The sequence below is a fragment of the Schistocerca serialis genome, chromosome 2 (genome assembly GCF_023864345.2).
Source record: "Schistocerca serialis cubense isolate TAMUIC-IGC-003099 chromosome 2, iqSchSeri2.2, whole genome shotgun sequence".
NCBI lineage: Eukaryota > Metazoa > Arthropoda > Insecta > Orthoptera > Acrididae > Schistocerca > Schistocerca serialis.
The window spans coordinates 788,059,966-788,074,125 of record NC_064639.1 but is presented as its reverse complement, the minus strand read 5'-3'; the positions used below and the strand labels follow the sequence as shown (position 1 = coordinate 788,074,125).

The following is a 14,160-nucleotide window of genomic DNA, read 5'->3' as shown; positions in this document are numbered from 1 at the left end:
TTAAGGTCATTCCATCTGAGGCCTTAGACAGTGACCATCGGCTGTTGGTAGCCACCCTGAGAGAGAAAAAAGATAGGAGGGCAACAGACATACAGGAGAAAAGGTTGAAGACATGGATGCTGAAAGAGGATGAACGGAGGACCCAGTACCAGACACTGATCAGGAAGAAGCTGCCAAAGGAAGATCAGAGAACGGTGGAAGAAGAATGGGGAGATTTTAAGAGGGCTCTAGTTGAGGCAGCTGAGATTGTGTGCGGAAGAACTAGCACAAAGAGGAGAAGTAAGGAAACCCCATGTTGGATCAACATATGTAAAGAGGCAGTACTTCGAAAGAACAAAGCCTTCAGAGAATGGTTCCAGACCCGAACAGAGGAAGCTAGGGTAAAATATAAGGGAAGCAAGAAAGCGGCACAGACCATAGTAAGGGCGGAGAAGAAGAAGTGGATGGAAAAATGGACAAGAATGTTAGAAGAGGACAGTGAAGGGAACAAAAAAGTACTTTACACCATGGTAAGAAATAAGAGGAACGACAGAAGCGAGTGCCTGAGGATCATGGATAACAATGGAAGAGTTGTAGAGGAAATGCATGAGCTCAAAAAGATTTGGAAGGAGTACTTTGAAGATCTGTTGAATGCCGTCAAGCGGGTAACTAACAGCGATGGAGAGCCTAAGGCAGCAGACGATTATAATAGTGGGGAAATTGATGATCTAACTTGGAATGAAGTGGAAGAAGCCATAAAGAGGATGAAAGGGGGCAAGGCACCAGGTTGGGACGAAGTAACAGTGGATATGATACGAGCAGCAGGAGAAGTAGGAACCCAGTGGCTATACAGAGTGCTGAGGGTGGTGTGGAAGGAGAACAGAATTCCTGAGGATTGGAAGAAAGGAATTATAGTCCCGATCTTCAAGAAAGGGGATAAAAGGAGATGTGAGAACTACAGAGGAATCACCCTGCTATGCCACTGTGGAAAAATCTATGAAAAGATCCTGGAGAAGAGAATAAGAAGCAGTATTGAAAGTAGACTGCAAGAGGAGCAGTATGGGTTCAGACCGGGAAGATCAACAACGGACCTCATATTTGCGGTAAGGCAACTGCAGGAAAGGCACTATGAGTACGGGAAGGACTTAATCATGGCCTTTTTAGATATTGAGAAGGCGTATGACAGTATCTATAGGGACAAGCTCTGGGATGTGCTGAACGCAAAAGGGATAGATGAAGAGATAACACAAAAAGTCAGAAAAATGTATGAGGGAAGTGAGAGTTGTGTGAAAGTGGGGAGGGAACGTACTGCATGGTTCAAGCTGGAAAATGGGCTGCGACAGGGAAGTGCACTTTCGCCTTTATTGTTTATTATTGTTATGGATGAAATCCTACAGCAAGTATCAGATGCAATTGGAGATCATAAAATGAAAGCAGTACTTTTTGCCGATGACCTGATGTTATGGGGAAATTGCGAGAAGGAGGTGCAAGAGCAGTTAGATGTATGGGAGGCAACGGCAGCACAATATGGAATGCATTTCTCTGCAAAGAAAAGTGAAATAATTGTCACAACAAGGAAGAAGAATAGGCCAAATGTGGATATATCTTGTGGAGGGGAAAAACTACAAGTGGTAGAGAACTTCAAGTACCTGGGAAGCATGATTGAAAGTAAGGGGGGAAACGCAATGGAAATAAATGAAAGGTGCAGAAAAGCAGGGCAGTTCTTCAAATGCATTAGGGGGCTTATTTGGAGCAAGGAGGTGCCACAGAAGTCCAAGGGAATTATATACCGAACCTACTTTGTCCCCATATTGGCATACGGAAGTGAGACATGGGTAATGCACAAAAGCGACAAAAGTAGAATACAAGCTAGTGAAATGAAGTTCCAGAGGAGCAGGTTGAGTGTAACAAGACGAGACAGATTGCGAAATGTGTATGTGAGGGAAAGACTAGAGGAGGAACCAGTACAGGACAGGATAGAAAAATCAAGACTGCAGTGGTATGGACACATGAAGAGAATGGATGAGGGAAGAATTCCAAAGAGGATGTTTGATCTGCAACTGGAGGGGAAGAGGCCCAGGGGAAGACCAAGAGATAGATGGGTGAAGGGAGTGAAGGAATGTGTGACGAGAAGAGGAGAGAACTGGACGAAGGTGGAAGAGGGGGAATGGTGGAAAGACAGAACACGATGGAGAGGCTTGTGTTCCCGACAGACCCAGCCAGTGGCTGGAAACTGTCCAAGATGATGATGATGATTGTAAATACACTGCCAGTTTTAGAGCTGTATATTTAAGTAATGAACGATGCACGTTCACGTTTGTTAATAATCACTTTGCTAACAATTGTAACTGCAGGTAAATGGCACAATAAAAGGTGTCCGATGGGCCCGTCGTTTGGTTTCGTCACATATCGAATTTGTCTGGAACACCTCATGCCGACTTTGCGGTTTTTTGCATTTCTGCAAGTGCCAGTGACCCAGCAGCTGTAGTATCTAAATTACGTGGTGAAGTTGAACGTTGCAGTTTCTGCTGGTAGCGCCGAGCGCGATTACGTCGTCATTCACCCTCGCACGTCTCCGCCCACCGCGAAGACCTAGCTTATCATTTAGACCTTTGCTCATCAGTTTCAACAACTGTTTTTGAAGAATGCTAATGTGAAGAGATAGCACATCAATTGCGTTAAGCTACTTCTGTACATCGGAAACCTTCTTATTCCATTCACGCCGTCCCCCTCCCCCCACCCTACCCTCCCAGTGCAATCGAACTCCTTCTGTGTGTCATCTCTACTTGCTTCCCACAGTCAAAGAGAAAGACGGGATGTGATGGAAGTTCAAAAAGTATTAAGATTCCTTAGTCTGCTTTCACTGTCGATAGCCATATCGTTTACACTATATTGCCTCTTCATAGGCACGCGAAAATTTGTCCAATATGATTATCTTCATGGCGTGCGGGGTGCATAGCGAAAACAGGTAGCAAGCAGGTATTCAACCAACATCAAATATGGCGGCGCGTTAATCAACCTATGCTGTTTACAGGGTGAAAAGTATTTAAACCGACAAACTCTGGGAGGTTGTAGGGGACATCAAAACAAATATTTTTCCCTAATGTCATTTTTTCCTATGAGGATTATTTAAACTGTTGGAGGCCTCTTCAGTTGATAGAGGCCGTATTACGATCTTCAGCTGTTAGAGGGCGTATTACGATCTTCAGTTGCAGGCAACTGCTGTCCACCAGTGTAGTAATGCATAGTCTCTGTTTACTAATGGAGCGATACACCTGGAGTGAGTTCACTGATATGGTTGGTGCGTAATACGTAGCGCACCAAAACGGACGATCTGAACAGCGGGTTTATCAACAACAATATCCTAATTGCTGTATCCCGCATCATAAGACTTTTGCTGGTGTGTACCAACGTCTGCGTGAGACCGGGTCATTAAGCAGATTACCTGGACAGGAGCCGAAACAAGGCCCCGGGAGTAGACAACATTCCATTAGAACTACTGACGGCCTTGGGAGAGCCAGTCCTGACAAAACTCTACCATCTGGTGAGCAAGATGTATGAGACAGGCGAAATACCCACAGACTTCAAGAAGAATATAATAATTCCAATCCCAAAGAAAGCAGGTGTTGACAGATGTGAAAATTACCGAACTATCAGTTTAATAAGTCACAGCTGCAAAATACTAACACGAATTCTTTACAGACGAATGGAAAAACTGGTAGAAGCCGACATCGGGGAGGATCAGTTTGGATTCCGTAGAAATGTTGGAACACGTGAGGCAATACTGACCTTACGACTTATCTTAGAAGAAAGATTACGGAAAGGAAAACCTACGTTTCTAGCATTTGTAGACTTAGAGAAAGCTTTTGACAATGTTGACTGGAATACTCTCTTCCAAATTCTAAAGGTGGCAGGGGTAAACTACAGGGAGCGAAAGGCTATTTACAATTTGTACAAAACCAGATGGCAGTTATAAGAGTCGAGGGACATGAAAGGGAAGCAGTGGTTGGGAAGGGAGTGAGACAGGGTTGTAGCCTCTCCCCAATGTTATTCAATCTGTATATTGAGCAAGCAGTAAAGGAAACAAAAGAAAAATTCGGAGTAAGTATTAAAATCCATGGAGAAGAAATAAAAACTCTGAGGTTCGCTGATGACATTGTAATTCTGTCAGAGACAGCAAAGGACTTGGAAGAGCAGTTGAACGGAATGGACACTGTCTTGAATGGAGGATATAAGATGAACATCAACAAAAGCAAAACGAGGATAATGGAATGTAGTCGTATTAAGTCAGGTGATGCTGAGGGAATTAGATTAGGAAATGAGACACTTAAAGTAGTAAAGGAGTTTTGCTATTTGGGGAGCAAAATAACTGATGATGGTCGAAGTAGAGAGGATATAAAATGTAGACTGGCAATGGCAAGGAAAGTGCTTCTGAAGAAGAGAAATTTGTTAACATCGAGTATAGATTTAAGCGTGAGGAAGTCGTTTCTGAAAGTATTTGTATGGAGTGTAGCCATGTATGGAAGTGAAACGAGGACGATAAATAGTTTAGACAAGAAGAGAACAGAATCTTTCGAAATGTGGTGCTACAGAAGAATGCTGAAGATTAGATGGGTGGATCACATGAGGAGGTATTGAATAGGATTGGGGAGAAGAGGAGTTTGTGGCACAACTTGACGAGAAGAAGGGACCGGTTGGTAGGACATGTTCTGAGCCATCAAGGAATCACAAGTTTAGCGTTGGAGGGCAGTGTGGAGGGTAAAAATCGTAGAGGGAGACCAAGAGATGAATACACTAATCAGATTCAGAAGGATGTAGGTTGCAGTAGGTACAGGGAGATGAAGAAACTTGCACAGGATAGGGGAGCATGGAGAGCTGCATCAAACCAGTCTCAGGACTGAAGACCACAACAACAACAACATCAACAACAACAACAACCTGGACAGGGACGCCGTCGCATGGTAAGAACGCTGCATTTTGAGGAAGCTGTCTTGCAGCATGTGGAGCGGGATCCTTCAATCAGCACTCGTGCAAATGCACGTAACATGGGGACGAATCAGACGAATGTAGGAACAGTCATTCGAGAGCAGTTACGTCCATTTCACTTACAGCGTGTCCACAACCTGGAACCAGTTGATTATCCACCCAGAGCACAGTTTTCGCAGTGGTACCTGGAACAGTGTGAAATGCATCCTACATTTCCATCCTCTGTAAGGTATATCTATGAAGCAACGTTCGGGCGTGATGGAGTCTTCAACATGCACAATTCGCATGTTTGGAGTGAGGATAACCCACATGCCACAGTTACTAGCGCTCATCAAGTGCGGTTCTTCGTTAATGTGTGGGTCGGTGTTCTTGGGGACTGTTTAATTGGGCCGTATCTGTTACCTAGGCCATTAAGTGGCAGGCACTATTACAATTTTCTCGCCAGAGCATTGCCAGAATTGTTGGAAGACGTCCCGCTCCCTACAAGACAACGCATGTGGTTCCAACATGACGGGGCGCCGGCACATTTCAGTCGTCGTGTGCGTCGATTCCTGGACCGACGGTTGCCAGAAACGTGGGTTGGCAGAGGTGGTCCTGTACCATGGCCTGCTCGATCTCCAGATATGCCCCTCTGGACTTTTTTGTGTGGGGAGAGATGCGCAACCTTGTTTACGCAACTCCTGTTGTATCAGAAGAGGATCTGTTTGCCCGGATAGTAGCAGCAGCAGGAGCAATTCAGGGTACTCCTGGGGTTTTTGCCCCTGTCAGACAGAACGTGATCCGACGGTGTAACATTTGTTTACGTGTCAATGGAGGCATTTTTGAAAATGTACTGTAATTGAAATTGGGTTGTGTTAATGTGTTGTCTCTTGGTCATAAAAAATGGAAAAGTATTTTTTGATTAAATTTGCCGCCAGAGAAATCTTCCTCTACCGGTTTAAATACTCCTCACAGGAAAAATGACATTAGGGAAAACTATTTGTTTCGATGTCCCCTACAACCTCCCAGAGTTTGTCGGTTTAAATACTTTTCACCCTGTGTATATGTTGTTTGTAGATTGACTGTTGCGGGGGAGGGGACTTGAGAAAGGGACTTTTCTTCTTTATCTTCCACTGCTGACAACTCCCAAACATACGTGTTACTTACCGATTAATTACTATGGTAAAAATTACATACGTAAATAACATTATGCAGATGGTCGCCTTCATAAATAACATGAACTGGTGAATGCACATTATGCAGATGGTCGCCTTCATATGTGTAAGCCTCCTTACTAGTAGCAAGGAAGACAACGTGAACGTAATGCTGTTGCAATGTAATGTAGTTAGGAGAGGTTTGTGATCGTGTTGCGTAATGCATTTTAAAATAAATTGGATTATTACCGTTATTGGATGTACGAAGTGGGTTTGCGATCGCGATCAATGAAAATTCAAAAGCACCCCACCTTCTCTTATATCAGAGAGTAACTTTGCTGTACGGGAGATAACAGGACCGTTTTGAAGTGAGCGGCAGCAGTATCGAGGGAGTCATAGTCACTGCTTCCTTAATTATATCTCATGTATATGACAGTATCCAACAATAACTGCTGAGTGCTTTTAAACATCCACTCATATGAGCAAACCAGCTGCGTATTTATCTGCTGTCACTCGTGCTTCTGCTGCCTGGGGTATGCAACGGCTCCTTTTGAATAAGAATTGATCGATGAAGACGTAGGGTAGAGCCGCGCACGCATGCTTTCATACCCCGCAGCTAATTCGTTGCAAACAAGAACCGGTAGCTACGACGCTGGAGTCAGATAATCTGTGCACTGGCGAGAATTAAGATTTAATACAATACATAGAATTACAAAATAAAAACTACTGAATGATTTAATAACAAGGGTTCCAGTCTAACGTCTGTAATCGTGACAGAGAATTATGTTGAACAAAGTTTTGAAGGACGTATCAAGTAAATGGACAGTGCTCTTACGATATTCAGTTAAAATACAAACAGGAAATATCCCTATCAAATACAGTAAAGTTACATAGAGAGCATTTTGAGAATGGTAGCAGCAAAGTCCCCACACTAAATTGTGATCAGAGATACATGAAAACTAAGTCCACTTTGTACCCGCAATACACGAAACATTTAGCTGCTCAAAACAGTTCAGAATTCAACTGCTGATTCAGAAGTTGACACACACTGTATTAACAATAGTTACACACTCCGTCTATCCTCAGTTCCATAATACAAGCGAAAAATGTAGGTTCTGCTCTGGAGCACATTCAGACCTCTCGAAATATAATTTCTCGCGAGAAATGTATGGTAGTGGTCATTCACTGCCCAGAATCTGTCATTCACTCCATCAAAAACCACACGGTACCACAGGCAGGTCTGCCTTCTTCTAGAACGAAAATCCGAGTGTCCCCTTCAAGATCTGAGAAGTGTCGTCGAAAGCGGCTGTGCACTGCACAGAATCTATCACCTATACGTCCAAATCTCACACGTTGCCACAAGGAGGTCTGTATTCTTCCTGCACAAACAAAAAAGTGCCCAGGATCGCTCCCTTGACCTCATCACTCGGAAAAGCCCCAGTCTCAGTTGACTCACGTAGTGTTGTGCTGCTGTATGCTTTTCCATTGGCTGAAGGCCGTCCGCACCAGAAATAACATTCTTACGTTGTACAGAAATGATTTGATTCAACTTAACCACTTTCTCGCACTATACTAATATATTAAACAATATTTAAACGAAAGAAGTGTTTTATACATTCACTCACACTCCTACCATGTACAATTACTAAAAAAAGATTTGTTCATAAATAAATAAACTAGTATTCTTGTGTAAGTACACACACGTCAGATGATAACGAATTATCATTAAATTATGTTTAAACAATTGTTTATGTCTTCTTGACAGAATCGTCTTTTGACTCTCTTTTCAGTTGTGGTGTTCACTAACACATGAGATCGACCACTTCTAAAACAGCACTTTTTTAGTAGCACTTTGAGTCCCATTTGAATGCTGTTACTGGCCAAACAGCAAATTTTTCCTTAAGTAAATACACAAGTATGACAAAATGCGAGGTATTCATGCTGCATTCATTTGTTGTGTAACTGTGTCGTAAACGATGTTGTGTCAACCGTTTGCATAATGAAATAGATGTAAAGGACGCAGTAAATCAATAAAGAAAATAGATGCAGATATGTAGCTGTCGGGGATGATAGCTATAGTGCAGTGCCATCATCTGAAATAGCATTGGTTCCAGTCGATTGAAGCGATTAAAAGTTGTTGGTTCAGAGGTTCATTGTGAAAATGTTTATTCACTGTGAAATATTAACTTCTGTAGTTTTGAAGAAATTATTGTTGTCACTGGATGCATCCCATTGTTCTGAGATCGCAGATGTATTGTTCTGGATCACAGATGGATTCAGATTTGCTTTAATACCTTACAGTAACGTATTATAGATTCTCAGCTGTAAAAAACCATCTTTCAGATCGTCTGACACTGCACACGCTCTGATCTCCTGCCCAAAGGCCATGTTAGTAACAGCAGTCCAAATTCCCAGCTTTGGGATTCACCCATTTCCGATGAAACATCAGCCCACTGACTAGTAAGTCATGAAGGTGTGACGTCGCTGAATAAGAGATCTTTTATTTGTTTATATAGCGACGTGACTCAGCTTTCCTCAGTCGTGTCAAGTAATCTTACTGCGACAGTCAGTATACGAGGCTGTTCCTGTTTTCACTGTCCAGAAACATTCCAAATTTGCTGCGGCTGTGACCTAAATTTCGCGTGCGTTGTTCTGTAACACTCAAGTTTCAATGAATTAGCATGTAAATTCCGAATCGTCCGCAACAGCGGTGGTCAACCTGGTTTGCGCCGCCTCTAGTCGGCGTTCCAGCTTTCATGGTGGGCGGCAGCCCATAGAAGTGTTAAAAAAATCATTAGATTTAAAAAAATTGAGGAAGTATTTGAGAATTATTATTATTATTATTATTATTATTATTACAAGGTTTAACTTCCTGTAAATCTATTTTATAAAAATAAAGTTACTCCCTTGTTTTATAAATCACCATTTCTGTCTGAAAGGTGGGCGGTTAGAAAGTTTGTTTTACTAATACAGGTACGAAAGTGGGCGATAGGTGAAAAACGTTGACCACACCTAGTCTACAACTTCAGAATGGTCAAGTAGCAGTATGTGAGTACACGTCCCTGTGAAGACAATTCTGGATTTCACTACGTGTTCCAGATCGCACGACTGTTTTCGAAAATGTTCGGTAAGTCGCCTCAGATACTGTGTTACGTTCCCAGCTCCATGAAATTACCAGGAGCTGATCTCTTTGGTCGCCAAACACAATTGTATTGATATTCCTACAACTTTTCACGACATGGTCAGGATGTCTTCTCCATGTACACTAGGCCTGCCATTCCCCCCTCTCATCTAACATTCTTACTTATGTCCCTAAATGCGCAATACTACTGGCTTATTTATCATTCATTCATTGCTGAAGATGTGTAAATATCGCTTTGTTCGGCGAATTTCAAATCCGTTGTTACATTTACGTCAAGAAACGGTTTATTTGACAATAATTAAGGGTGATTACTTTATTTCTTGGACAGTTTAAATCGCTGTTATAGAAAAAGGAAACTGCGGCAGTAAAAAGAACCACGGGTACTCGCGCATGGATCTGTGCCCACTACTATGCAGGTGCAAGCTGATTACTGCAGTCATATTGTCTTTAAAATCGACCATTACTGTTTTATTCAGCTTCAGAAATACCCACCTTCTGTCTGGTTGAATATCCTGAAGTGCAGTGCAGAACTAGAATCGCCGACAGTTGATGAAATTTAATACTTGATTGTGTGAGGCGTATAAATTGCATTGAAAGAGATAGCTGAAACTAGTTTCACGTTGCGGAGACGGTTTGCATTGCCGTGCCTGTCGCGATCCCTTAACATAACTGACAAAGCGGATGTCACAAAATAGGGAAGATTGGTAATGTCACTAAATGAAGAGGTCCATCATATACATCTCAAAATGTTATGAGATGTTGTGGGGTCAGTTCGTCCTATAACGTTACTGCAGCCGTTAAGACGACCAACGTTTTATGTAGTACTGGAAACAGCAAGGAACAATAAAGTGATTCACTTACAGCATTTCACTAATTAGGTTGGCTCAAATGGCTCTGAGCACCACGGGACTTAACTGCTGTGGTCATCAGTCCCCTAGAACTCAGCACTACTTAAACCTAACTAACCTAAGGACATCACACACATCCATGCCCGAGGCAGGATTCGAGCCTGCGACCGTAGTGGTCGCGCGGTTCCAGACTGTAGCGCCTAGAACCTCTCGGCCACTCCGGCCGGCACTGATTAGGTGTCGGAAGCTTTTTCAAAGACTCCTAAATAGGACTAAATTTGCTTAGTATATACAGTTGAACCTACGCCAACAGGTATTTTCACTCAGATAGGAACCACATACACAACGTGTATATAAATGGCAATATTTGACGGTGTGTTTTATTTTTGCCCTTTATAGTTCGGTTTTAGATTATAAGATGTGCTAAGGCATTCGAAACCACTAGAGACTGGCATAAGTATCGTAATACTTAGCGGAACAAATTGGACATCATATCCTTTAGAGTCGTCAGCCGAAAATATTGTAATTTAATTTCATATATGGTTAGAATTATTAGGAGATAAATTCACGGTTCCTTCGTGTGTTGATGGAGAATGTAAATGTTTTGTGATCGACGTTTTACTAATACTCTAAGGAAATGCTTTTGCTACAACAAACATACACATATGTGTAGTCAGTATTGGATATAAAATGCCGGGTAATGGCCTTCTCCAGATTTTTCCATGTATAAAAGTCTTGAGCTGCAGGCATCCTGCATGTTTTCTAGTACAATCCATCCACATTCCATTATGTCATTTCTTGGCCGAGTCTCCTACACACCTCTAATTTTCATTAGAGTATTCAACTCCTCTGTGTTTTAAGAACCCTGAGTAGTTTACGATTGACACTTTAGCATTACATTTTTTAATCATCACCAAATTCGGTAACGGCCATTGAAGCCCACGTTAAGTAATAATTTTGCGTTTATTGGAAACTTTCGTTGCAGCCCAGGGTCCTATTCTTTCTTTGACAGCCAGTATTTTTTATTCCGTCGATCATCCGTTTCGTATCTGTTCGTAATACGATACTTCTGTTGGGTAAAGCCTTACCATTAGGGAAATATCAAATAAAAGAAACAGTCCTCAATTTGCAGTTTACAAACGGTTGCTCTTTCTTCTTCATCATAATTGTGAAGCTCCTTTGAGCTACGTATAGGGGATTTCCGTTAAAAATTTGATAGACAAGTAAGACGAAGGGCAAGTGCAGGCAAAATATGTAAATGAAAAAAAAAAAAAAGGAAATGCCCCGGGTGAGGATCGAACTCACGACCTTAAGATTATGAGACTTACGCGCTGCCTACTGCGCTACCGAGGCGATGCGCGATATAGGTATCACAAGTGCATTTGTACGACACAGTGCGCAATCCGTCAACATGCTAGAGATTTTTTCCAGTTTGTTGGTAAAGCAGTGATATCAAAACTCTTAGTATGTTCTTTTCACTAAATTAATACTATAATAATACAAAATATGTCATACTCTGATAGAATGAAGAGGTGACGTACGTACACTGTATAATGAACATGTACTGTGGGGATACACCATTGTGAAATCGCACGGTTGATTATTCCAAAACACGAAAAACAGCTACGTTTCTTTACTTTGCAGTATTCGACGTAAGACTTGCAATGCCGAGCATCGTACAGACTGTCAATATAGTTACAGTGCAGTATTCTGATATTTGTCTTGTTTCTTTACTACCAGTGCGTTGGAATCTACAAATTATTAGGAGCTGAAACAGAAGTTAGGAAAGTTAGCAACACAGAAAGAACTAGATTTACGGTCTCTTGCAGAGTCCACATGCTGCCAGCGTACTATATTTTCGTTTTTCTTTCGCTGTTGCTTACGTATTAGCAGCAATATCTAGTAATTCCACACTGCTATATAGCAGCTGTTTAATGACAGTACGTACGGCCTCTTATAACGTTACTGAATTACAGTTACAATATGTAACAATATTTAACAATATGTACAGTTACAATATGCTACATGTAGCAATTGCTATATTTTCTGAATCCTAATGCTACGACAAACCGTGGTATTTGAAAGAAGTAACTGCAGTATATTGGAGTAACATTAACACATGAAAATGTCGGTGATAAACATAGCATCGTTTGGATGGAGGCTACTAGGCTACCTCAATTGTTTATAGACGACAGGCGGATAGTATTATAGCAACATCAGGATTTTTGCACTTGATTCCGATAAAACAGTCTGAGGGAGAGATTAGGAATTAGTGCTTAATGTAGAGAAAAATACACTGGCGCAATTCAGAAAATGGCTATATCGTTAATAAAAATATGTGGTGGAACAGTGACTCGGAAATATCCTGATCCCCATACGACAGTATGTTTATATCTATGCATAATATCTTCACTGACACTCTGCTGTCGTTTTGGACACGTGCAACAGCGCGCTATCAGTAGCTCGGGGATCATTGCGAAGGACAAGCTGTTACATAACATTCAAGAGAAGATTGAAGACAGTACAAGATAGGAGCTCTATTAGTTTGAAGACTGCCGAAAGTAGATACTGGCTGTTTCCGTGGTGTAGTGGTTATCACATCCGCCTAACACGCGGAAGGTCCCCGGTTCGATCCCGGGCGGAAACATTAATTTTTCTGTACTCGTTTAGCCATACCGAGAGATACAAATGGAACTTTTTTCCATTATGAATGAGGATCACTGTGACAGTGATTAATTAGGGTTTCTTGAAATTACTACAACCAATCGCCTATTGTGTTATTCTTCAATTTTTATTATACCATTACCTGTTTCGAACCGCCAAGCGCCGCCCAGTTAGAGGCGCAATGTCACGGATCTCGCGACCCCTCCCGCCAGAGGTTCGTGTCCTCCCTCGGGCATGTGTGTGTGTGTCGTTCTTAGCATACGTTAGTTTAAGTAGTGTGTAAGTCTAGGGACCGATGACCTCAACAGTTTGGTCCCTTAGGATTTCACAAGCATTTTGAACCGCCTAGCGATTCATCATCGGATGGTCCATATTTGTTGATTGTCTGCAGCAGTGTGGGAGAGTTATTAATATCCGTTGATTGGTTGTTGGTTGAATTTTTTCCAGTGACGTTGATTTTACTGCACTTCACAAACTTAGCCACAGGTAACACGTTCCCCCTTTCCTAAAGAGCGCGGAAGCGCTAAGTGTGTGAAGCGCAGTAAAATTAACGTCGCTGGAAAACATTTATCATTTTTTCCAGACTACTGTGTGTGCACCAACAACCAACCGATACTAATAACTCTACACGACTCCCACACTGCTGCGGACAATCAGTATTTACCATCTGATAATGAATCGCAAGCGGGTTCGAAACAGGTAATTGGATAATAAAAATTGAAAAACAAAACAAAAGACGATTGGTTGCAATAATTTCAGGAAACCTTTAAGACTTAAATGAATATTGGAACGCACTTCCGATACTGCTGAAACACAAAATCTTCCACCTACTTTACATCGAACTGGCGAGAGCAAAAATCTCGAGCCCATCGGTAAGATTTTTTCGACAGTAGCTCTTCTTAAGTTTATTTTTAATTTATATGCTCTTTTATTTCCTAAAATTTCTCTTTTCATTTAAATCAAATCGCCGTTACAAAGCTGGCGACAGAGAAACCTGTCAATGAAAAACTGTAATTAATATTGAATGTTATTTTTTATTTCGTAAGGCATTAAAATGAAAAATTTGTTAATTTATTACGAATTCACGGACAGTACCTATCAAAGCCTTTTAGAGAGCTTTTGGTAATTTGGGTTCCATGTGAAGTCACTAAGCTATAACCGACCGAGGTGGCGCAGTGGCTAGCACACTGGACTCGTATTCGGAGGACGACGGTTCAGTCCCGCGTCCGGCCGTCCTGATTTAGGTTTTCCGTGATTTCTCTAAATCGGTCCAGGCAAATGTAGGGATGGTTCCTAGGTTACGGCCGACTTCCTTCCCCGTCCTTAATCCGAAGAGACCGATGACCTCGCTGTCTGGTCTCCACAACCCAATCCAACCCAATCCTGACCACTGACGATCGTCACGATG

The 14,160-nt window shown here is 41.9% G+C and overlaps 2 non-coding genes across 2 annotated transcripts; one reads left to right on the top strand and one right to left on the bottom strand.

The window, feature by feature from the left end:
• Positions 1–11,368: 11,368 nt before the first annotated feature.
• Trnam-cau (transfer RNA methionine (anticodon CAU)) lies at positions 11,369–11,441 on the bottom strand. Its single transcript has one exon. It is a non-coding gene; the product is annotated as a tRNA-Met (tRNA).
• A 1,221-nt stretch (positions 11,442–12,662) lies between these two features.
• On the top strand, positions 12,663–12,735 carry Trnav-aac (transfer RNA valine (anticodon AAC)). Its single transcript has one exon. It is a non-coding gene; the product is annotated as a tRNA-Val (tRNA).
• The last annotated feature ends 1,425 nt before the right edge of the window (positions 12,736–14,160 follow it).